Raw genomic sequence first — 26,579 nt, 5'->3', positions numbered from 1 at the left:
AACTCATACTAACCCAATAAAATATTTGATTCTATCAAATTGATCAACATCTTAAGCATCTACTTTGAGCTAAAGTCTGTGTGGTCCTGTTGGCACCAAAATGCAAACCCACAGCAGCCCCTGAGCTGTGCCTGTCGGGAGGGACGGCCTCCCACAGGTGTCTCTGGTCCCCATACCTCTTGCTGGGTAAGTGAGATGTGCAGGTCCCTGGCTCCCCCTTACTCAAGCCATTTCCAGGGACTGCATTTGCAGCAGTCACCCTAAGAGATAGGGTGATGGATGGCTCCCTCCAGGATAAAGAGCAGGCTTGCTTATTTCCTGCTACAAAAGAGGTGGATTTCCCAAGCCCGGTGAACCGCAGCTGTGACAGCCTATCCCCTGCTGCAGGGACATCCTTTGGGACTCCCCATATCACCCCCATGATGCTTGGGGGCATGTGAGGGACAGAAGCAGGTCTTGCTCTTTTCTGTGGCACAAGTCTCTGACCCGAGAAGCCCATGTCCTCTGCCAGTGAGCATGTCACAGTGACAGGCTAAGTGCTCAGCTCATAAGGAAAAAGCACAATGAAATCTCAGCCTGAGATACTGCCTTTCAGGAGGCTCCGTCTGAGGGGACAGAGAGCCTGTACGTACATAGCCAAAGCCAGGGGCCAGAGGCATTCAGTACAGAAACACATCCAGCTTCACAGGGGAAGTTGGTGTACTCTAAAGTTGGCATTTTATTTCGTTTCTGGAGAAGATAGACTCTTTGATAAATGATGTTGGCACAACCGGAAAATATATCTGAAGACACGTTACAGTTGCATCCCTGTCTCCTCCCACTAAAATGTCAGATGAATCAAAGTTCTGCATCTTAAAACATGAAACCATCAAACTTAGGAGAAAAGGAAAGAAATATTGATAAATTTAACTCTCTGAAACAGAATTCTGAGGAGAAAAATACAAAATCAAAGTACAGACAGCAAACTGGGAAGAAATCACAGCCAATATCACAGATGAAGTGCTAATTTTGTGTTTATTTCATACTTTCAAGTCTCCTGTAAGGCAATCATAAAGAGACCACAAACACAACATAAACATGGATGAAAGATCTGAACACAAAGCTCACAATGATGAAAATAAACGCAAGAAAGTCTTAATCCAATTAAACCTTGCTTAACCTTTCTCATAATAAGATAAATGCCAATTAAACCCACAGAGTGGTACAATCGTTCACCTATCAGATTGGCACCAATGAGAAGTTTGATAACACAGTGTGTTTGCCAGAATGTCAGGAAAGTTTCCCATGCAAGGATGCTGGCGGTATAGACTGAAGCAGCATCCACGCAGGGCAATTGGACTCAATCTATCAAAGTGACAAATGCCCACGCTCCTTGACTGACAGTCTAACTTCTGAGAATCACTTGTGCATTCTGGAAATGATTGCTTTGCAAGAGTATTTATTGCATTATTGCTGAGAATGAACCTGATATACATGTGTGAAATAATACGTATTGGAAGACCTTCATTCCAGTCTTGTCTGGAATAGCAAACATTTGGAAGCTAGTTGAGTGCCAACAATTTGGAACTGGTCAAATCATATATGGATGCAATACTCTGCAACTGAGGCATAAACGAGGCAGCTTTATTCGTACGGACCATAATATCTGAAGATGCAGTATAAGGAAAGAAAATATAACACAAGAATCTGTTAAATATTCAGAGGTGTAAAAGTAATGTATGTTAATGGTTAGTGGCTCAGTAGACCTTGCTGATGGTATGTCTGTGAGGGAGGAAGGGAAGAAGCAAGAATAGCTCCTGAGAGAAGGGACCCTCCTGCACTGCTGGCGAGAATGCAAACTGGTGCAGCCACTATGGAGAATAGCATGGAAGGTCCTCAAAAAGCTAACGGTAGAGCTACCATATAATCCGGCAATCCCACTCCTGGGCATATATTCAGAGAAGACTCTAATTCGAAAGGATACGTGCGCCCCAATGTTCACTGCAGCACTATTTACAATAGCCAGGACATGGCAGCAACCTAAGTGTCCATCGACAGAGGAGTGGATAAAGAAGATGTGGCACATATATACAGTGGAATATTACACAGCCATAAAAAAGAAACGATATTGAGTTATTTGTAGTGAGGTGGATGGACCTGGAGATGATCATACAAAGTGAAGTAAGACAGACAAAGTCAGACAAATATCATATGATATCACCTATATGTAGAATCTAAAAAAAAAAAAAAGATACAAATGAACTTACTTACAAAACAGAAACAGACTCACAGACTTCGAAAACAAACTTAATGTTTACCAAATGGGAAAGGTGCGGGGTGGGATATATCAGGGGTTTGGGATTAACAGATACACTCTACTCTATATAAAATAGATAATCAACAAGGACCTACTGTACAGCACAGAGAACTCTACTCAATATTCTGTAATAACCTATATGGGGAAAGAATCTGAAGAAGAATGGATATACGTACCTGTATAACGGAATCACTTTGCTGTACACCTGAAACTAACACAACTTTGTAAATCAACTGTACTGCAATATAAAATAAAAATCAAATTAAAACAACAACAAAGAATGGCTCCTGAAATGTCTTGCATGGGAACTGGGTGGTTGGCAGCATCCTTTCCTGAGGTGGGGAGACTGGCCGTGGAGAGAGGGCTGGGGAGGGAGGTTGACTTGAGATGCCGGAGGGTTTGGACATACCGTCAGGATCCAAGGGAAGATGATGGGTAGACTGTCACAGAAGTTTGGACCGGAGGTATCAGTTTGGGAGTCACAGGCATATAGTGGCATTTAAATCTGTGGGATGGGCTAAAATCGTAGCGAGAGAGACCAGAGCAGGGAGAGCACCCAGGACACTCTCACATTTCAACGTCAGTGACAGGAAGAGGAGCCCTCAGAGCACACTCAGAAGAAGCAGCCTTTGAAGCAGGAGAAAACAGCAGGGCGAGGCATCACAAGAGTGAGCGGAGGACAGCCCTGCAGGGTAAGGATACTGAGTGACTCAGGGAGGTGGATCTGGTGACATGGAAGCCGCTGTGGATCTGGACAGGAGTGGTTTCCTCATGGAGGGTGTTTGTGGAGACAAGGAGGTTGGAAGGAAGCCCAGAGAAGGCATGAAAGATGAGCAGGGTCCCTGAGGATGAAATTGAACAAGGGAAGTACTTCCATTATGGGTTGAAAGTACTGTCCTGGCAGGAGCGGTGGGGACCAAGCAGGACACAGAATTCCGAGGGTAGCTGAGGTGGAGAAATAGCAGTATCCTTGGGGAGCACAGGGCAGCGGGCGTCCTCAGGATGGAAGGAGGGTTCACCTAAGACAGACTCAGGTTTAGAGTCAAATGGAAACTTGAAAGAACCTACGGAGGAGTTTGGGAGATGAGGGAGGAAAACTGCGCTGGTTGGAAGGTGGTTTGGCAATGTCTTACAAAACTAAACATAATCTTACCACGCAATCCAGGAATCATGCTTCCTGGTATTTTTTCAAAGCAGTTGAAAACTCATGTCCATATAAAATGTGAACACAAACGGCTACAGCAGCTTCGGTCCTAACTGCCAAACCTGCAAATAACCAAGATTCACAGTCATAGGTAAATGGATAAACAAACCAGTATACTCACCGGTTCTTTTAAAAACTGAGCTGTCGAGTCATGAAAGATATAAAAGCACATTAGATGCATGTTACCGAGTGAAGGAAGGCAATCTGAGAAAGCTATTCACTGTATGATTCCAACTCTATGACATCCTGGAAAAGGCAAAACTATGGAGACAATAAAAATAAATAAATCAGTGGTTTCTGGGGGAAGGCGAGAGATGAGTGAAAATAAACACTCTGTATGAGGTAATGATGGTTCTGTGTCATTACATCTTTATCCAAGCCCATAGAATAGAGAGCACCCAGAGTTAACCTAAGGTAATCTATGGGCTCTGGGTGATTGTGAGCTGTCAATATATGTTCATCGGTGGTGAAAAATGCACCATTCTGGTGAATGATGTGATAATGAGGGAGGCTGTGAATGGGTGGAGGGGGGCAGGAGGAAATCTCTAAACCTTCCTCTCAATTTTGTCGTAAACCTAAAACTGCTCTAAATAATAAAGTCTTAAATTTTGTTTCAAAAAACATCTCCCGTGAGAAAGTACTAAATGTCACTGAATTATGTATTTTAACATAGTTATTTTATGTTATGTGAATTTCACCTAAAAGAATCCTCCGTGATTAAAGAAAAGCGTTTCACCTCTACGGAGAGGGTTCAAGTCACGCCATGGTTATCCTACTGCAACAGACAAAAAAACCAAAGCATAATCTTTCTTCCAAAAGATGTGCTTATTTCAAAAACAGGAAACAGAAGGAGAGCAGAAATGGATAGAGAAAATTAAGAAAAAAGGGAAGGCAAGGCTAAAACGCAAATGCTGACATTCCCAAATTAAGGAGAAGAGAACCAGGTAGTGCCCTAATCCCACCAGATCAGAAGACAAAAAGTTTCTGATAAACTGACAAGTTTCTCTTAGGGGTTTGTGCTGGAGGTGCTGGGTCCTGACCTTGAATCACCTGGGATGCACTCGAACAGAAGGCATTACGATCCACGATCCTGCATTAACAGTGTCTGAGGGAATGCTCTAATTTGATTGCCCAAAGAGGCTTTTAACCTTCAGCCACATAATTACCGCATAACAAACATACATCCCTCTTCCCCGTTGATTTCCCACAGCACACGCACGGTTTCACAAGCCACCCATCTACCCTCAGTGTCGTAACATGGGTTTGAAGAGGTTGGCAACGATTTCAGTTGCCTTGTAAAATGCCACATCTATATTCTGATTATTGAAGGAATAATTGCTTAGCGTAGACAAATTTTTGACTATAGAAAAGTGAATAGAGGAGAATTAAAATGAGCCATAAGTGTGCACCCGGAGACAGCCATTGTTACCGCTTTAAGGACATCCTGGCTGTCTTTTCATATGCATATATGTTGTTGTGCAAAATGGAAACCATGCTGCTTTAAAATGTTTCAATGCCACCAATTTCTTAAAACATGATTTTTCTTATGGCTACGTACCATTCCATTTCCTCACTGCAATTACCTGGTCCCTTCGGCCACTTGCACTCATTGCCCACGGGCTGCCAGGCTCAGAACGTTTGGAAGAGCCAGACACGGCCTGTGAGCATCGCCGCCACTGTCTGATGGTCACTGTTCCCGAGCGGCTGCAGATGCAGCAGATGCTGACAGCAGACGTGGATGGCGGTCCGTTCAGTTCACTGAGCATTTGTTGTATTTCTGCAAGCAGGAGCCCTGGCTACTGAGGACCCAAAGAGAAAGGACGCAAAACGGAGTCAGGGAAATAGAAGATATAGCAAGGATGGTCCTAAATACTGCAGGTGTCATTCTTCCCATTTTATAGATGATGAAACTGAGGCACAGAGTGGTGCTTAAGCTCAAACCACATGGCTGGTGAGGAGCAGAGCCGAGATTCAGGGCTGGCAGCCGAGCTCTGCGGGCCATGCCACCCCCCACCCCGAAGCTGCGTGGTGCCCGAGGCCACAGGTGGGCTCAGCGCCCACACAGCCAGCTGGTGAGGAGGGTTACCAGTAACTTATTTTCTCACATTCCCACCATTAGCTAAGCAAAAAGGTCAATGGGGACCTGCTGTGCGCAGTGCACTGAGCTGTGTGTCAGGAGGGACGATGAAGCAGCCCCATGGGTCCTGCCCTCAGGATAGGAAACAGACGTAATAGTAACGGTACAGCGATTATGCGATTAAGCTTTGCTTATGTACCACGAGCCCAGGTTAGGGTCCCAGGTTCCCTCCCTCCTTCCTGGTGGAAGGTTGGGTAAGGAAGATCAGGAAGGAGACGGTACGGAAAGGAACAGTGACCGGCCAGCCCAAGACGACCTCTAGCCCTCAGATTCTTTAAGGAACTGAGTTTGGTTTGAAGAATGCTCCGAGTTGCAGAGACTGACCTGTACACCCTTCAGCCAGCAGAGTGACACGCAGAAGCCCCAGGGGACCCCAGAACTTAGCCGGCCTCTCAGAACCTCCGATCCACACGCCGTTTGCTGTTTGGAGGCTTCCAAGCGGCCCCTGGCGAGAGGCGCTCCAGGGAAGCCTGGCTGGTGTCGAGTCCAAATGCAAACCTGGACATAAACAATCCCACGACACATCCCCGAATATGCCCTGGCCCCGAGCCCTGGGCTCAGCGTGGTGTTTCCAGCGTGATGCTTGCTAGGAGGGTTCCTGGAAGTACCTGGCTGAAAATTTATGAAAACTTGGCCCAGGTATAAATGTTTGTAAGCTATTGTTCTTTGTCTGTAAATCTTTGGAACTGTTGTTACGTGTTTTTCCTCCGACAATTTGGCAGAATTGGAAAAAGTTACCATGAGATCCAGGTAGAGCCCCAGAGGAGTTCTGGCCAAGAGGGGAGGAGGGCACTCAACCAGGCAGGAAGTTGGGCTGAAGGAGAAAAGCAAGGACACCAACTCCTTTGCACTGAAACCACCTCAGCTAAAGAAAAGAAAGGGAGCCCAGCAGCGCTGACACCTTGGCACTCCCGTGGGTGGTCCCTGCCTTAGCATGACTGTCCCAGCTGCCCTTCCCAAGCCCTCCGCGAGGCGTCTCTGCCGTCCGATGGGCTGCTCCTGCTTGCTGCCGTTGTTCCCTCCCAGACTTCCTTCCGGAGTAGGTCCTGACGTCTGCGTCGGGATGTGCGTTCTCCCATTCTGCTTCCCTTCGTGGAGATCTTGGGGAAGCACAGGACCACCAGCTGGGCATGCTAAGAGCTTCCCCCTCTCCTCTGGAGCCCGACGTGCATGACTCACGTAGCTCCAGCTGCCAGGACGAGATGGGTGATACATTCTGGACGCGTCCTCCCAGGGAGTGGGCATGTGCTCCTTAGCTTCTGCACCTGTGGAACCACTTTGGACCCAGAGGTAACTAAGACGTGTGTTGACGACAGCAGAGCTGCCTTACCAGTTCTGCACCACCTGCTTCTGGATCGATGCTGAGCCCAGGCCAGGCCCCTGTTTTGGGTGCATCTGTGCAAAGCCTCCCATCCTTCCAGGCTCCTCTCTGATTCTGGCCACGGCGATGGCTGGCGGTTCAGTGAGGCTGCAGCTGGCCTCGTGCTGACGGCACCTCAACTCAAACGCATGCCACTCCTCTCTTGCTCTTTCCTTGGGCTTCTGTGATACTAAAGACACAAGGGAATGTCTCCTCAGCACTCAGGCTTACGCTACATGAAAGTCCCACGGCAACCCAATACCACGCGGCAACCCTCAGACAATGGAGGGTGAGAGCAATTGGACATGGGTATCTCCCTTTGATAACACAGCCTAGGTGATGGTGGACTAGGTGGGCTAATCCAATAGGCCTTGTGTCCTTATAGAAGAGAAGAGACACAGAGGCAGACACATGCAGAGGGAGGATGGTGTGAAGACACACAGGGAGAAGCCACCTGATGACAGAGGCAGAGATTGGAGTGTCAGGTCTGCTACATGCCAAAGAGCAAGGATCGCCAGCAACAGAAACCAAGAGGAAGGTGTGGAACAGATTTCCCCTAGTGCATTCATTAAGAGCACGTCCCTACTAATACCTCGAGTTCAGACTTCTGGTCTCCAGAACTGGAAGAATACCTTTCTGTTGCTTTAAACAATCAGTTTATGGTACTTTGCTACGGAGCCCTAAGAAACTACTACAATTAGCCTAAAACATGTTGTAATTCCAGATAATTATTAAGCGATAAAAGACTACTAGGCTTATTTCAAAAGAACTAGGGAGCCAGCTTGACAAATTTCCCCCTGGTCAAAAGGGCGCAATTTGAGTTTTAAAAAGGGTAGAAACGGCAAAGATTGACCTATATCACATTGGCTTAAATCCTTGTGATTATAATGATATTTTACAAAACCAAATTGGTCACTTCTTGAGAGGCATGAATAATGAGCCCATTATTTTGAAACCCCAGTAAATAAAAGGAAAGGATCAAGCACTTTTTATGCTTATCCTCCATCAACTATAGACATTTAACTCAAGATCAGATGAGGGGAAAGCTCTACTTATAAACTTATTCTAGCTAATAAATGAAAACAAAACGATAAAATTTGAATGCAACTATTTACCAATCTCCAGTGAATCTATGGATCGAGGTGTCGAAAAGGACAAAGAAACAGACATAAAGTACGTTCTGAGGATACATCCCAGTGTGGTCTTGCCAAAGGAATTGAACCCAGATCTGAATGAACCTCTGAATCCAACCACACACAGCGGGTACAGGATAACTGGCTCTAGGGAGTAGGGGACCTTTCTTTTGTCAAAAGGATGAAAGAGTCTTCTAAGCAAAGAAGCAAGCTCTAAGCTAAGGAAACATGGAAGTGTCCTTTGTCCCGAAATGCCTTAACATCTCAACACTGCACTTCTGTACTTTACAGGTAAGTATGGAAAACGCATATTCTGATTTTTAATGTTATCAATTACATCTTTACAAAAGCTATTCCTGAAATAAATGCATTTTTTAACATCTTTATTGGAGTGTAATTGCTTTACAATGGTGTGTTAGTTTCTGCTTTATAACAAAGTGAATCAGCTATACATATATCCCCATATCTCCTCCCTCTTGTGTATCATGATCTCCCAAAAGGATTTAATATTTAATTGTAAAAAGTAGGCAGCAAATCTGAATTGTGGCATCATTATGATTTTTAGAACAAAAATATACACAGAATCATTTTTGGTGGCAAACATAATACTTTTGGATCAGTAAAACTTTATGTAATTATTGCTGTGTGGTTTGTTCATGATATATGGCAATCAGCAAGATCTAGTCCTTGGGAAACACAACAGGACAAATGGCCCACCTTCTTCAACAGATGAACAGTAAGAAAAAGAATTGGTTGGTGGGAGATGATGTGTGGACTTAAAACTTAATCAAGTTTAAGTACAGCAATAAGGAAGTGTAAAGGAGCGATTAGTGTCAAAACCAGGAGAGGGGTGGTGATTTTGGAAGGGATGAGAGCCCGTGACGGGAAGGGGGACACAGCCAGGGCTTCTGGGGAGGCTGGCATCGTTCAGTGTATGGACCTGGTTGCTGGAACAAATTCACTGGCTTTTAGCAGCTGACTAAGCCCCGCCTTCATTTCGTGCACCGTGGTACCTGTGTTCCACGGGCTTGCCCAGGGGGTGCGCCTGTTGCCTTCTCATTGTTCGCAAGCTGATGGCAACTCACTGCCCTTTCTTTGAGAGTCTTCATTGTCTTTTATAGCATTTGGTAGGGTTTACCTCTCTAGGTTGGACATGTCTCTACAGAGACAGATGCACACTGTTCGGCGTAGGGGTGGAAAACGGTCTGACTGTTGGCAGTAGCGAACATTGGTCATGCACTTTCACATGGCAAGTTACCGACCTGACACATCAGGACGATGGCAGCGCATCGATCTCTGTACTGACTTGTCTATTTATGCCTTCATCCAGCACTTGTTGCCAAGGAGTGGGAGAGAGAATATTTGGGACCTCTATATCAGCAGAGGGGATTTCCTAGGGGATGCCAACTGGATGACAGGGAATTGAAACAGCAGTAATAAACCTGACATGTATAGGGGCCTTCCAGGGGAGAAGCGAGTTTCTATAAACAGGAGACCCCAAGGCCTCAGGAATGAATGAGAAATAGGAGGTGTGCAGGTCAGGACTCCTTTGCTTGCAATAAAGTCAACCTAAGTTGAAATCACTGTCATGGGATACTACATTAAACTTTCCTCGTGCCTCAGAGGTTCAGGACAGTGGGACAGGATTGTCCTCATTATTGATGGGAAAAGGCACAGCACCTGCAGAAGGTCCTTCTGAGATCCTTTGCCCATCACCCACCGCCAGCCAAGGTGAAAGAAGAGGAGAGAGTCAAGGAGACTGATGGCCGAGCTTGCTCTCCTTGCCGGGACTAGTTTGGATTTTATGGCATTTGTGCTCCCGAGTCAACTGAGGGAAGTCCAGGAGAATCTTTGAGCAACAAGGATGTACTTTCAAGAAGAGGAGACACCCTCTAGCGCCTCATAAGACCTGCACTGGCTCAAGAAGTGATCGAGAAGTGCACCTCCAGGAGCCCCCGGGGGGCTTACAGGCACCCCTGGAATTGGTGGGCATATTTGAAGGAAGAGACTGTTGACCTGATCTTACTTGCAGAAGCAGGAAGGCTGAAGCAGCCCCCAGTGACAAGACAAAAAGACAGGCAGCAGGGGGAGAAACAAGCTCTTCCCGGATTGGGGAGGCGGGAGGGGCAAGGGTGCCAGATTTTCCCAGGGACCAGCTGGGTACCAGGAAATGTCACCAGCTCAAAGACTTCTCCCAAGAAGGCGGCGGGGAAAAGGCAGGGTCAGGATGGTTTCTATTTCCAGAAATAGAAACGCCCAACGTCTAGGCATCTGCAAACGAGGATTAAACACTCAGACCATGACACCGTTCAAGCAGGACGCTCTCCCTTCCCTTCTGCGGAAGTCATCGTACCAAGGGGAAAGTCACGACACCAAGAATTGAAGGACAAATGCCAGCTTTCCTCTCTCATGGCTGGTCCCCACATTTCAGGGAATCCCTGAGCTGGAAGGAAGAGCTCTTTGACCAGGAAGAAAGAGTACGGTTTTGATGTGTATGGGAGTGGCATTTGTAATGTCTGAGGAAATGAGGGTGCCGATAACTGAGGGTGACAGAAAAGTCATGGGACCGGTTTGAGTGTCTTTAGGAGGCAGAAAGAGGAAAAGATGTAGAAGGTGTTTGAAGTTCCTGGTGCCCACTGGTTGCACTGACTTAATTAGAAAAGGCTTACTGACCTACAGCACGCAATCTGGATGGAAGGCACATTTGGACCTGAAGCTTAAAGCTTAGATGGTATAATATAACCTGACCTCTCTCTCTCTCTCTGTCTCTCCCTCCCCTCTCCCTTCTCGACTTATTTCTAATATTTAATTTTCCTTGTTGACTCCGTTGTCCCCACCAGCAGGCAGACTCTCTCCCCACGGTTGGAAAGGTGACCATTTCTTTACAGCTAGTGCTCTGAAGCCAGAAAGAACCCCTCTCTCCCGGCATCTAGTATCAGTTGTCACAGAACGACTCAGACTTGTCCTACCTGGGGGTTTCCTATATGCCTTGATGAACCATCACTGCGAAGGGCAAATGGGACGCCAGGGTCACCAGCCTCAGCCAGGTGCCCATTTCGTGGTTGGAGACGGGGGTCTCAGAGTTAACCCTCTAGCTGGAGTCACGTGAGATGGGCGAGGGTACGTTCTCAGTGGTAAGAGAAGTGTTGGGGCCGAGAGAATAAGGAACTGGAGAGTTCAGGAACAGCAGAGGTAGCCCAGGAGCAATCGTGGGAGAACAGACCACAGAGGGCTCTTGACTCTCCTTCAGAAGTGATGGAAGGACTTCTACGTTTCAGCGTCCACTTGGCTGGCATCCTCAGTGGAGCAGAAATGAGGTTCCACCTCCTCTCTAGTCTTTGTTCCTCGGTGTCTGTAGCTTTGAGATGCTGAGTGGAAGGAAAAGAAAGTACTGAGGTTGCACGAACATTTTCAAAACACATAAATTGCTGAGAAAGCAGTGGACTGGAGGCCAGTAACAGACACAGTCAGTCATGCTGGAAATTACACCCCACTCCACCCAAGGAGCTTTACTGAAACACAAAAGCGTGCATGCGAGTGGCCAGCAGCGCAGATTTTCCCACTTATGACTAATATTTTCTTTCAACGTATGACAACCAAGGGAATACGAGGCAATGCATCGTCTGTAAATCCTCACCCAGCATCTAGCATACATTTTCATGCAAATTGCTACACAGACTACAGTTCCTTTTCCCAACACCCGTCGCCCCTCTGAGTAATCGCCAGGTGACTGCATTTGCTTAGGTTGCTAAAAGACACAAAAATAATGGTAGGGTTTTTTTTTTTTAAAAAAAGGTGTAATTTAGTGGGAAAAGCAAGTAAGTTAAAATAGAACAGATATAATAATAGTTACTTTTTATTCTAATCTTGTTTGATTCTTAAAATGCGTTCCGTAAAGCAAACTGTTCTAAATAACCATTAATAGACACATTAACAGACGCATTAAAAAAATGTATTTCAAAGTCGTTTCCAGCCTGCCAGAGTTGATGGACATTTACGTCAAGTAAGTTGTAGTTGTGGTAGCAGCGCTACACCAACCGACCACCTCAATTCTGCTCCTGCTTCTATGACTTAATAGCCATGAAATTACGGGCAGCGCACTTACCCTAAGTGTTTCCCACCTAAAAACATGTGGGTGTCTGGTTAGATGCCGGCTGAGGCTCCTTTCTGTTCTAAAAAATTACGTTCCTCAACCATGTTTAAACCCAGAGCCCTGATTTTGTAAGCAATACAACCTTAGGGCTGCATTATTTCAGTTTGTCAATTCATTGGACAGGAATTATATAGGAATTAACTACTCCAGCAATTGGAAAATGAAAAACAACTTTAGTGGGAGCCAGAGATCAGTGCTTTCCCCACTTCTGCATGATTTCTCAGCCGGCCCTCCAGCCCTCGCTTCCCTCGATAGATACCCAACTTCAACTCCAAGGTCAACTTAGTTATGTCACTCCCTGGCAAATACCCTATGCTGCCATGCCTCTCACCCGCTGTAATGAGCCCACCTGTACCTCATGCAATTCTCCACCATCGGGCTGTGAGAGAAAACGGAACTCACTGATGGGTCTCCCGGGAAACTCACAAACACAAGCATCCAATGAACCCAGGACGCTGAACAGCCTCCTGCACCTCCAGATCCAGCACCCCTTCCACTCTCCCTGCCCCGGGCCCTCCTTCCTCAGGCTCCACCCCCTCCCACCCCATCCTCACTCTCAGCTGATGTGTGAGTTTCCCAGAGCTGCTGTGACAACATACTATGCACTGGGGGACTTAAAACAACAGAAATGTATTCTCTCGTGCGCTTCTAAGGCTGGAAGTCTGAAATCAAGGTGTTGGCAGGGCCAAGCCCCCTCGAAGGCTCAAGGGGAGGACCTTCCTTGCCTCTTCCAGCTGCTGGGGGTGGCCTTTGATCCTGGGGCGAAGACGCAGTGGTCCAATCTCTGCCTCTGCTTCCCATGGCCTTCTCCCGGCAGGTGTGTCTCTTCTCGCAAGGTCACTGATCACACCCTGATAACTTCATCTTCACCTGATCACATCTGCAAAGATTCTATTTCCAACTAAGATCCCATTCATAGATACCGGGGGTTAGGGCTTTGACATCTCTTTGGGGAACGCAATTTAACCCACCATGTAGAGGCTGTGCCTGTCTGCTCCCTCTGCACAGAGGGCTTTCTCTCAATCGATACTTGGCTCCCTGTTTCATTCTGGGAGGAAAAAGTCAAGTTCTTTCCAACGGAAGGCGAGGACCTCCAGCACGTGGTGCCTTGAGCTAGCCCTGGATGTCCTCCCATCCCCCGTCTCCTTCAAGGCTTTGCCCACGTGTCACCTTAAGTCTCTCTCCCCTCTTCTACTTTATTTTTCATAACAAAGGTCCATTTGTAACATGCAGAGACTATGTTTATTTATTACTTCTACGGACTGTACTGCATTTCCCACTATTAGCGTATAAAGTCCACATCTGGGGTGCTCATGATGTATAAAGTCCACATCTGGGGTGCTCACTGATGTGCTGTCTGGAACCTGGTGAGTCTTCCTTAACTGTGTAATTTATCAGTGTGCACGACGATTCCTCCCAAACACTTTTTTAGAGTCTGTCAGATATTTTGGAGCATACACCCCCTTGGAAAAAAAAAAAATGACTGGTTTCGATTTTTGTTCAAAATGATGTAATGAGCCACAAATTAGGCATAGCAACTAAATATGCCAGTAAAAAAATTAATATAAAACAAATGTGGAGAGGCCAAGCTGGAATACATTATTTTGGTCAAAAGCAAAAGAGTTGATAGATTTTGTTAAGCAGATTTGTACGAAAACTGTGGGGATATTGACAAGTTTCCAAAGTACTCTTTTCGTAGGGAAAGGGGAGGGGCACACAGGGGTAGGCAAGTAAGAGGTACAAACTATTATGTATAACGTAAGCCACAAGGACATGTTGTACAACTCACGGACTGTAGTCAATATTTTATAATAACTATAAGTGGAGTAGAACCTTTAAAAATTGTGGATCACTATATTATATACCTGTACCTTATATAATATTGTACAGCAACTGTAAGTCAATAAAAACATTTTTTTTAAAGTACGCTTTTTTGTGACTAGAAACAACACGTAAGGTGGAGGGTTTACTGTTGTAGTTGTCACTTCAGTTAGTGAGGTCAACACAGCATGTCCTGGTGTCGGTACTTACTGAAAATGCGTCAAATATTCCTGCATCTCAAAATACTTTCTTGAAGCATTTACTTATTTTTCGGTCTAAGTATCATTGGGACAATATTCCTATTTATTCAAAACATTGCTGAGAAAATTTCTGCAGCTCAGTTAATAATACAAATTAATATAAATACTTGTGGGTCAAACTTCAAATAGCGAATAGAATTTGGAAAGAGGAGAACAGTTGGCATCTGCAAAACGGTTTCACATGAAAATAGCTCCAGCGTCAGTGGATTCCTGTTGGGAATGTTGTCTCTTGTGGACCATTTGAAGTAAAGATTCAAGTTCATAAATAAAGGATGTGGTTAAAAAATAATTAGGAATGACAATTTCTTTTAAATAATGTTCCATATGCAAATAACTTTCATAACGAGATTTATATAAATACATTGAGATATTCTAATTTGGAACGATTTAGCATTATTCAACGTGATGATAATGTGTGTGAATGTACATTTCAATCTAGAACACCCTATGAATACACCCTATGGAGTACAGCCTTAGAAAGATGCCGCTTGATTAGAAAAAATGCCAACCTAACATAACAACGAAATCAAATATGTGTACTTGATTCACTTGTGTGTGAAGTTGTGGGGTTGCCCTCACCCTGAGCCCCAAGTGAGTCTTATAGTTAAAACAGTCTTCCTGAACCACACGTGGGATTAATGGAGCACAAAGTTGCCTAAGAGGTTTGATTTGGATGGAGGGAACAGAGCTGGATCTATGACACAAACATTATCAGAGGTCAGTTGGTGTCCCTTTGGTATAAGTTCAAAATCAGGGTCTTATATCTGCCCAATGTTAACAGTGGAAAGTAAGGTTCTTCTAGCAGAGACATTCAAAATGATTTCAGAGGTGCTGAATTATGTAACAGTGAGTAACCTCACAGACAATAGGGCCATACCTGAAAATCTAGGCAGGGAATTTCTTGTTAAATATTAGGGCACTTGTGCTTCCCTGGTGGCGCAGTGGTTGAGAGTCCGCCTGCCGATGCAGGGGACGCGGGTTCGTGCCCCGGTCCGGGAAGACCCCACATGCCACGGAGTGGCTGGGCCCGTGAGCCATGGCCGCTGAGCCCGTGCGTCTGGAGCCTGTGCTCCGCAACGGGAGAGGCTGCAACAGTGAGAGGCCCGCGTACTGCAAAAAAAAAAAAATATATTTTAGGGCACTTAACAAGACTCGCACGTTGTTTGCCTTGGAAACCTCCTTAAAGGTAGGCATTTACACCATTTGATAAATAATACAGTAGCGTCCATGAAAAGACGTTTCAAGTCATTATTTTGTTTATTCACCTGAAGTCAGCTTCTCCAAAAAAAATACATTGCTTCCTACATTTCTTACCTGGGATATCCTACAGTCATAGGGAATCAAGTACGAGCCCATTATTAGCCAATGACGGGGTCGCCAACACAGCTAATGATTTATTCACTGCTTTGTGTGTAGATCCAGACCCGTCACTTCTTCTAACAGAGTAAATCAACGCTGTGCAATAAACAAACAGGTGTGGTCTTCTCAACTGATGCTCTGGGGGCTGGTGAGGAAGAATTTCCTTAGACTCAAGCATCATGATAGAACGACGAAACCTATCGTCATCCCCCCCCCCCGCCCCGCCCTGCCCCGCCCCACTGCAGTACCCAACACGAGGTCTGGAACGTGGGCGTTTAGGGTCTGGAGTAATTTGAGAGGGTTCGATAGTCCACATCTTTCCAGCTCTGTGACCTTGAGCAAGTTAATTAACCTCTCAAGGCCTCAGGGCCTCACTTGTAAAATCAGTATACTAATAATGTTCACTTATAATGTCAAGTACATAATTAGCACAATGCTTACTAGCTAAGAGTAATAGCTCTTATGATTTTATAGACTGAGTAAATTAAATAAATATATATACATATATTTTTTTCTTTTCATCGGTGGAGAATGAAGGTAAACCTACTATTTTTATGGTGGTCTGTATAGTTGTTAATGTTACACAAATGGTCCTCGTGTGCGCAAAGCTTGAAAATCACAATTCTACAGGACAGTCTAGAACCATGGACTGGGACCCGTAGTCCAGACAGGCTGAATGCTATACTCAAGGCCATGGAGCTCATCAAAAGAAAAGTCAGAATCCCTCTTTTCTGGTATCTTGTTCAACCTCTCGAAACAAAGAAGCTGGTGGGCATCTATCCAGTGTCCTTACCATGGAAAGCCCACCAGTGGGACCAGGGTTATGTCCGTTTTCAGATCAAAACTTGAAAAAATGGTTTTGATCCTATTTCTTGGTTATAAGCACATCATAGGGCTAATGTGAGAGTAATATTTTTTCAAGCCTGACAATTAATTGTTAAATTGATATTTTGACAGTTGGGTCCCTATGGATCCAATGAGATTTGTCAGAATAGCAACGCAACTTTACAAATGGATGTTGTTTGGATATAAGGCGGTATTATTGTTTTCGTCTGGTTAAACACTGGAGATGTTTATGTGTATCAGCATTACTTATTTTTTTCAAAACATTTCCCCCCATGACTTCATTCATTGCAGCCTGAGCTTCTAAGGCAGGAGACGAGGTACAATCACGGCCCAATTCAAACAAATCTCACACACACTTGTCAACAAACAGTTTCATTATTGTCAGAACTCAATTGCTGTAACACTACTAAAAAGCTCATAAATTACTTAAAACTGTGTGCTCTGCACTTTCCCCGAGAAATCTCCACGGAAAGCGATGTAAATGGTGTGTAACTTCTGATGAATTGCTCTGCTCTCATCCCTAATGTAAGGTTGAGTCTCTCTTTATTGAATGGTGGTCTGCCAAGGTAGTTGGTGTCCTAATGGTCAATTAAGTTCCAAACGGACTTCGAAGACCGGGATTAGCTATTTCCCTTTGCTTTCACTTCTTTAATAATAATTCACTCAAAGCCCGGAGATAATGTTACATATGCTTCACCTGCAGTCAGTGTTTGCGAATTATTAAATACTGTTTTCCAAAAAAATGTTTAACAGCAACCTTTTTAAGAGCAGATCTGATGATCATTACAACGATGGCACAGTGAGAAATGAGCAGTGGCACACTATGGCCCAGGTGAACTTATCTACAGAACAGAAACAGACTCACAGACATAGAGAATAGATTTGAGGTGGCCAAGGGGTTGCCCCACCTGGGTAGGGGAAGAATGGAGTGGGAGTTAGGGATTAGTAGATGCAAACTATTATGTATGGAATGGATAAACAGCAAGGTCCTACTGTAGAGCACAGGGAACTATATTCAATACCCTGTGATAAACCATAACGGAAAAGAACATGAAAAAAGGTATATATATATATATATATACACACACTATATATATGTATAACATCAAGTTGCTGTACAGTAGAAATTAACACATTGTATATCAACTATACTTCAATAAAATAAACTTTTTTAAAAAAGAAATTAATGGTGGCTATGACACCATGTCAAGAATACAGCATCTGGGCTTCCCTGGTGGCACAGTGTTTGAGAGTCCACCTGCCGATGCAGGGGACACGGGTTTGTGCCCCGGTCCGGGAAGATCCCACATGCCGCGGAGCGGCTGGGCCCGTGAGCCAAGGCCGCTGAGCCTGCGTGTCCGGAGCCTGTGCTCCGCAACGGGAGAGGCCACAACAGTGAGAGGCCCGCGTACCGCAAAAAAAAAAAAAGAACGCAGCATCTTCACTGCACAATTGAAGATGCTTTAATCCTGCTCCGTTGTTCAGATTTACTGTTTGTGTATCTCAGAGGGAAAAGCTCCGTGTACACATTTTATGCCACAGGCGTCATGTCTTATAATAAATGTGACAATGGTGCATAAAAGGTTTTCAAAGGAACATTTGGGAAAATACTTGAAAATTTCTTGTTGGGTTTTCCCGGTATCCTGTGATATTACTCGTTTTACACAGGACTTCAGTGCCAGTGGGGAAAAGTACCTAGATTTCCTACACCTCCAATCAAAGGGACAGAGGAGGAGTCCCAGACTCCCACCCTCAGCCCCGCAGGAGCCCAGAGAGCATCCTCTCATTAGCTCTGTTATCACAACAGGGATTTGTATGAGACACTGAAAAGTACCTAGAAAGCCATGTACTTTAATAGAAGTCGAAAAACTGTGAGTTTGTTCTCTAAAGTAATCTTGGTTAAAAAAGAAAAACGTCCATCTCAAGAGGTCTGTCACACAGACCTGTGGATGCCGCTACTGAATGCAAAACAGCAAAAGATGCCTTAAAATTATAGGCATCCTGGTCCTAGGGCTGATGTGCATGGATCTGGGACCCAGCAGAGGGGGAGAAGGAGTGGGGACCTCTCAGCTTTTCCAGGCTCCGTGCTCTTCCCTCATCTCGTTCCCTCAGAGCTTGGGTGACTGCTGCCATCCGGCTGAGATCGTGGAGGTGGGATACCCAGAAAGATGGGGAGAAGGGGCAAGTACCAACTAGGAAAGAGATTCTGGGGTTCCTTCTCTGTACAGGAAGTCCCCTACATATGAACGGGTTCCGTTCCAAGAGCACGTTCATAAGTCCAGCAAAGTTAGCCTAGGTACCTAACTAACACAATCAGCTATGTAGTACTGTACTGTAATAGGCTTATAATACTTTTCACACAAGTAATACCTAAAAACAAACGCTAAAAATAAAGAAACCTTTTTTTTTTTTTTTTTTTTGATACGCGGGCCTCTCACTGTTGTGGCCTCTCCCGTTGCGGAGCACAGGCTCTGGACGCACAGGCCCGCGGCCATGGCTCACAGGCCCAGCAGCTCCGTGGCACGTGGGATCCTCCTGGACCGGGGCACGAACTCACGTCCCCTGCATCGGCAGGCGGACTCTCAACCACTGCACCACCAGGGAAGCCCAAGAAACCATTTTTAATCTTACAGAACAGTACCTTGAAAAGTACAGTAGTACAGGACAACAGCTGGCATACAGGGGCTGGTAGCAGTACCAGCTATATCACCGGTACCTTTACGCTTGTTTCTGGACATCCTCGGCTGGAAATAAAGATATTGTACTACTGTACTCTCTACAGTACTGTAAAGTACACAAAAGCACAACCCCTTGCAGAGGATGCACGGATGTGACAACGTACGCCATACACGTGAACTAGCTTACGTGATGGGACATGAGAACGCAAGTCCGCATCTTTGAAAGTTCACGACTTGAAGGTTTGTATGTAGGGGACTTACTGTACTTTAATTGTAGGTTAACAAGTGGTTACAAAAATTATGTAGAGAGGCCTCTGATACCCACAGGCCAGTTTCCTCTATGGTTAGATATCACATAACCACACTGCAATATCCAAACCAGGAAATGTCCATTGCTGCAATGTGCAAGGTGCCACGTCATCATCTGTGTAGATTTCTATATAGGGCTATTCCCTCACTAGACAGATCTCTCACTGCTGTTCCCTTCTGTCACACAAAGGGCTGTGGCAGGAACAGAGATGGAGGGTAGAGGCAAGAAGGGGGCCCAGAAACTTCTCGTCTTCGTGGATACGATAGTTTTCATACAGCATGGTACCTGCTTCTGTAAGCCACAGCCCCGTGACTAAACACGTCCTGCATACTTACCCTATAAGAGAAGGAGAAGAGCCTACAACAGGCTCTTTCTGATCGCCACAGTCAGACAGTGTTACCCTGAGAGAAATGGTGGGAAGGGTGTTGACGTGGATAATAGTACCTTGATCAAGAGAAGATTCCAGGGTACCACCAGGAGAGGCAGGTGACGGTGCTGGAGGGGAGGAGATTGGTTAATGAGGCACGTAGTTGTTTTGGGTCCCCAGGCCCTGAAAGGCGTGCATACTAACATAAAACGCAAGACCAAATGACTTGTATTGTTATCTACATGTGCACCAAACCACCTGTTTGTCCAGCACCAGTAAATGAAGTTTCCCCTCGTGAGAATAAGTTGTCTAGACAAGTAAAGGTGAAGACACCTTTAACACCTGGTGTATTCATTAAACCGCTTAACGGAAATTTTTCTAAACTGAAGTGTGAGTCTCTCTGCTTCTTAAACAATACACCTCTTACTGAAATACACGTTTCTTGTCGGCATGCTGTGTGCTGGAAAGAACATCACCCCACTGTGTTTTTCAAAGGAACTAAGTTCTGGTAGCACTTCTGCGTCCATTGAGCTGAGTTGCTAACAGCCACATAGGCTCATCAGTTCCCTTGCTCTTGAGGGTTGCTCTTTTGATCTAGAACCACCTAGAACCATCTAGAACGAACCGCTCTGGGCTCCCCACCCGACCCCTGCCCTCACTAGAGCAGCTTCCCCCTTATCTTACTATTTATTTTGTGGTATTAGAGACCTGCCTGAGATTTTGTTTGAGAATAGGACATGTTGATGAGAAATATTTTGAAAACCAACAGATCAGACAATCTCTTTATGATCCTGAGAATCTCCTTTGCCCTCAGCTAGGGCTCACAGCTGGAATATCGAGGTTCTCTAGGATTTTAAAGATTTTCCCAGTAGACATTGCAGCTGCTCATCACTCTGTCTCTCCCACGTGCTGTTTGTGATTTCTGGAGGGAACAGGATTCCAGCCAAAGACGATGGCCTGGCCCTGCCCCCTCCCCCCAGACCACAGACTTTGCTCTGAGCAGCATTCCCGTTCCCTCTCTCAAGGAAGGTGAAGATCCATTCATAAACATTGAGCTTCAAATCACTGGAGATAAAGTATGAACTGCTTGAACAAACCATCAGGAAGTACCCAAGACTTGATTGTTTTGAAAAATCCCCCCCATTGGCCCAGAGTGGAATGAGGAAACACCATGGTTGATGGATAAGGAAACATAGCTGTCTCTCTGTAAAATTAACAGATTCTCAAATTAACGCGCCCTCCATGGCTCCCCTCCTCCAGGACGGAGCTCTCGCTCTCTTCCATCTGTGCCTGTTCACCCAACAGCACTGTACACACCGTCGTCTGTCTCTTTATTTAAAAAAAAGATCTCAGGTGAAGCAACTAGCACCTCCTCTGGCAGCTTCATTTCCTCATTTGTTGATGCAACAGAAACAAGGCTCTGAAAGTTATAGTTTAACAGAATCCCAGGCATACATCATATTAAAAATTATATCTTCGATGTTATGAGATTAAAACTCTGGCCCACTCCCTGGATAATGGATCATATAATTATATTTCCTTTGAAACTGTTGTGTAATATTTCAGATTCTAAATAACACCCTCACCCATGGCCTAAATCAATGGGGAAGTATTAATAGCCAGGAATATCAGTGATGGCACCATCCGTAAAATCATATATAGGCAAGCTTTATTTTTGCCGGGTAAGCCTTTAATTCAGACATAGTCTTTCACTGAAAGTAAAATTATGGTACAAATGGTCAGGAAAACAAATTGTCCATGTGTGCTTTTGCTGGTCCACAGAAGAAATAGGTTAAGGGTGACAGCTTTGGTTGCTCTAAGATAATTAACTTTTTAAACTCATAAATTCTTATTTTCGGCTGCCTACAGATTAATCAACATCTGTTTAAAAGCGGAATTTTGCAAACGGGCCTCATTAACATTGTAAGATTGTATATCTTTACCAAAATTCTTTCCATCCACTTTCTAAGCCGATGACAAAACTGTTTTACGGATGGTGGGCCTTGTACTCTGTTCCACTCTTAGGCTATTAAAGGATATTTTTAAAAGTTATGTTTATCTTTTTCCTCCTCCAAAAGAGCACCTTTGGTATTATATGGTGTTATTTCGTATTTATAAATTACAAGATTATTCAGAGTTGCTTGCTGTCTATCAAAGATTAACCATCCAATCAGGGAAGACTGTGACCAAATTGGGGAGAAAAGTGATGACATTGCAATTTGGTGACAGTGGCCGTGAGACTCACCAGGCCCCCTCGCTTGTCATCGGAGCGCACTGCTCCCCGAGGTCTACCTTCTGCCCTGTTCTCCTGCGTGGCCTCCTGGTCAACCAGCTTCTCAGCCGCCTCAGGTCCCAAGGCCTGCGCTAAACCGCAGCGCCAGGCCACTCTCGCTCTCCAGCTTTGCCGGCCCACACGTGACCCCTGTGCAGACCAAGGCAGAGATGGCACCTTGGACCAGCGGTAGATGGAGATACACGTCTATGAATCTGGGGTTCCTGCAAACGCAAGAACCAAGAACAGCCCCCGAGAGAAAATGCAAGTGAGAGTTACTTTCGAGGTTAGAATGAGCTGTTGGCAAGAGCCGTCCAATGACGGACGCTCGAGAAAAAGAGAGAAAAGGCCATGTTGCGAGCCAATCCCAGGAGGGAAGAAGCACCACGGTGGCTGATGCCCGCCCCGGGTCTCCCTCTGAGCGGCGAGGCCTTCCGCGTAAGGCGCCCGTCCCCAGCCCCTCCTCCACGCCCCGGGAGAGGGAGCCCCACCCACACTCCTCTCCCTCTTCGTGGATGCCAACTTTCAGTGGATACCCGGCCCGTACCCGGCCCTGAGCTGGCCTGTCACCTGGGCCGCCACCTGCACAGTCTCCTGCCAGCCTCACCACCATCTCACAGAGAAGCGGAGCCCCTCATCCGCCTTCACAGAGGCAGAGACTCAGAATGTAAGTAACGCGTCTGTGCTCACATGACTCCAAATCCGTGTCAGAACCAGTGAAAACCCAATGGCTGCCTGACAGCAGAACAGCCTGCCCCCTTCTGAGCTCAGAAACTGAGGCTTCCTTGGTCCTCAGGCAGAATCTTCTGGTCGCCAGCTGCCATCAGAGACTTCAGGCACCCCGTGCCCGCCTTTGAACGCAGAGGAAGTCTAAATACGCTTCTTCATAGTGTTTATTCAGATAACCTCTGCGTCTCAACAATTCTCAGCCATTAGTTAAGTTGTATGCCTTCACAGGCATCAAAACATTCATAAAAAATTATGGACTTAATTTCCCACTTTGACCATTGGATAAAAAACATGTGAAATTCTAACATTTTTTGCATTCAAATGTACTCTTCTTAGGGGCAGGACAGGAATAAAGACGCAGACGTAGAGAATGGACTTGAGGACACAGGGAGGGGGAAGGGGAAGCTGGGACGAAGTGAGAGAGTGGCGTGGACATATATACACTACCAAACGTAAAATAGATAGCTAGTGGGAAGCAGCCGCATAGCACAGGGAGATCAGCTTGGTGCTTTGTGTCCACCTAGAGGGGTGGGATAGGGAGGGTGGGAGGGAGATGTGAGAGGGAGGGGATATGGGGATATATGTATACATATAGCTGATTCACTTTGTTATACAGCAGAAGCTAACACAGCATTGTAAAGCAATTATACTCCAATACAGATGTTATAAAACAATGTACTCTTCTTTCTAGATGTTAATGATTACAAGCAGACGAACCTGGGTCCAAGTGTAACCTGAACAACAAAAGACCGGCCGCAGCTCCCTGTGGCTCGTTGTCTGAAGCGCTGAGTCCGTTAACCGGCTTTGATTTGCAGTCACCTTACACACTCAGACCCTTACAAGGTACTGAAAATATTTGTTCTTATGTGCTTGGACAAGTTTCTTCCTTTTTTTTTTTTTTTTTGTTGCGCAATGGTATGACTATATTTATTGTGCCTGGGAGGCAAGGTGAGGGAGAAATCTCAACAGACAGAAGGTGGGAAAAGTCTGGAGTCCCCTGTAAACGTCAGGAAGGTCCCTGCTGGACCCGTCACAGAATATGAGAGGAGGCCAATAGATCATTCCCTTTGTTTCTCCCCTGGGCTTCCTGAGCTTCTCGAAGTTCTTCAGGATGCTGTCGTAGAACACAGTATAAGCCTCGCAGATCTCCATGACCGTCAGCCGGATATCCCAGGACTCTGCCTCATCCAGCTGGTGCCCCCGTCGCCGATAATCACCCACGTGGGGCTGCTCAGCTGCTGTGGTCACGGCGTCAGAGCGCTCAGAGCAATATTCGGAGGTCTGAGTGTGGAAGCCTTCCGGCTTGCTGTGGAGGGTGGTCATTGCTCAAACACCTCCTCCTGGACAGCCATGCCTAATTTTTCCCATCCTCAATCCGAGGGATCTGCAGCTGCAACCAGGTGGTGACCAGGTTGAGCTTCTCGGTGACATCCTTGCTGTCAGGCTTCAGGCGCTGCAGGAGGACCTTCTTGTTGCAGTTCGCGGGGCCACAAAGAGCACCTCTGTCGTCATCTTCCTCTTTCTTCTTTTCCTCCTCGTATTCCTTCTCCTGCTGTTTCTTCCGCTGCTCCTTTTCTTTCTCCTTGAGTGGATCAGGCCCTGGGATGTCCAGGGGGCCTTCAGATGGTTCAGGTTGGCTTCATTGACAGCTGGTTCCTTTAAAAATGCATCCAACTCAGAAATCTTCTTGGAGAAATAGCTCCCGAGCGGGTCTCTGTCTTACCACATACATGGGTCTTCACGGAACACAGCCACCTTGGCTTGGGCTTCAGGCAAGACCCTGAGCGTGGCCATGGCCGGGGCGGGGGTCTAGCGCCGCCCGCAGAGTCAGGACTGGGCACGGGGAAGGGAAAGCGAAAGCAGCACTCGCTCTCCTTCCCGCGTGGCCCTCCTGGGGAGTCGGGGTTCTGGAGGAGGCCGGGGGGCGCAGACGGGAGAGAGGCTAGGAGTCGAGAGACCCGTGTCCGGCGCCTTGGCGCCCCGCCTCCCCGGCGCCGCCTGTCTTTCGACTCGGACACGTTTATTTCAATCACAGTGTAGTATTGAAGTAAAGATGGAAGGAATTCCATTTGCCATTTTGGAATCTTGTTTCAAAGACTTGGAGGAAATTAGAATTCCAACATGATGAAAAGTTAACGTGTGTATCCCAAACGGTGCATATCGTGTGAAACTTGGAACGGGAGAGAGAGCGCGCTATAACTGCATCATTAAATGTACTCCTCAGAAACTCACTTTCAAACTACAGGCAATGTTTCAATTTCACCAACATTTTGGTCTTGTTCAGGGAGGGGAGCACAGGCCTCTGGAAATGCAATTCTAATCCTAGGCTTTCTGGAATCCTCTATCATCTGAACCTATAACCGGTCTTTACTTTGCTGTGCTTTGCTCATGGGACCACGTGAAGTTAATGCCAAAAGGAATGTAGCGTTTCATTAAAAACTGTGTTAAGCTGTCACTCTAGTATATGAGTAAAATCCTTCAAGAAGCATAAAATGCAAAGGCTAAAGAGACCTCAAAGTCCACTTCACTCACTCACCTCATGTTATAGGCAGAAACTGAAGCTGGGAGACATGGGCTCGTTCAAGGGGGTGCGGCCGACTTATCTCGTTGCTGATGGGGTGCCAGATGGTGGGGAAGCGTGGGATTGGATGGGATCTGGAGACCCAGCTGTAGGTTATAACTCTTGCCACTTCCTGGCTCTTGGGCTATTACCTCCCTGGGTCTCAGCGTTCTCATCTGTGTAATGAAGATGTGATTTATTCTACAGACATTAAACAGAAAGCTGTATGTAAAATGCCTGGTTTATGGAGTAGACACATGGAAGGGTTCTTTTTTCCTTTTAGGAAACGTTATTTCTAAAAGCATCCCGAGCTGGCAGATGTGATGGGACGGTCTACCTCACGTCAGTCTTGCGTCATCCTATTCCACTGATCAGCTGTATCGTTCGGTGCGGCCCTTCCTTGGGCAACCCTAGGTGCTGTTACATAGGGTCACCGCGGAAGGCATGATATTCCACGATAAGACCCAGTGATTGTTCCTGGAGGGCTGATCTCCTAGATGCACCCGAACGTATGAGCTCCCCAAATGACACTCCTTCTGGGCCCATGGGTTGAAGATGTATATGGCTTCTCCTGCTTGTTGAAGACTTATTAGTTCAGAATGCTCTCGTCCTTCCCAGATCCAGCTTCACAACCTTTAATACCGATGACCTCCCACCTGCCATAAACCTAGAGTTTCAGTGGAGGTTTCCAGTACCCCTGGAGAGTAGCAGAATCTTCTGGTCTTTCTGTGAATTAAGGGCTCCTCATTCTCTAGCTATTCAAGGAAATGAAGAGCTTAAGTTTCCAAAATGCCAAAGATTTTTAAAACTTTTCTCCCCCTTGTTACAAGGAAATTTCTGTTCATCACAGAAAACTCCCCAATGCAGAGAAACATACAGAAGAAAATGAAAATCATCCCTATGCACCAACCAGAGATGATTTTCCCAAATTTTTTCCATTTGGGATCATAATGTAATAGAGGTTCTAACACACTTTCTTATTTTATATACGACGTAAGGCCAGCTTTGTCTATTGTCATTAAACAGTCTTCTACGATACCTTCCCTTAGTGGCTGTAGCGTAACATATCCGTGTTTGGCAGGGCAGACACTAAA

At 45.9% G+C, this 26,579-nt stretch overlaps 1 pseudogene across 1 annotated transcript in view; it reads right to left on the bottom strand.

The window, feature by feature from the left end:
• Nucleotides 1-24,719, bottom strand: part of LOC309835737 (proteasome activator complex subunit 1-like) — a 34,269-nt pseudogene extending 9,550 nt beyond the window's left edge. Inside the window, exons 1-2 of the transcript in view lie at nucleotides 23,960-24,719; nucleotides 22,170-22,288 (exon numbers count right to left, since the gene is read on the bottom strand). The product of the transcript in view is annotated as a proteasome activator complex subunit 1-like (transcript). The remainder of the gene's footprint in view (nucleotides 1-22,169; nucleotides 22,289-23,959) is intronic.
• Nucleotides 24,720-26,579: the final 1,860 nt, after the last annotated feature.

The sequence above is a fragment of the Grampus griseus genome (genome assembly GCF_964374135.1).
Source record: "Grampus griseus genome assembly, chromosome: 18".
Lineage (NCBI taxonomy): Eukaryota > Metazoa > Chordata > Mammalia > Artiodactyla > Delphinidae > Grampus > Grampus griseus.
Note: the sequence above shows the minus strand (reverse complement) of the source record. Positions and strands in the feature narration are given on the sequence as shown.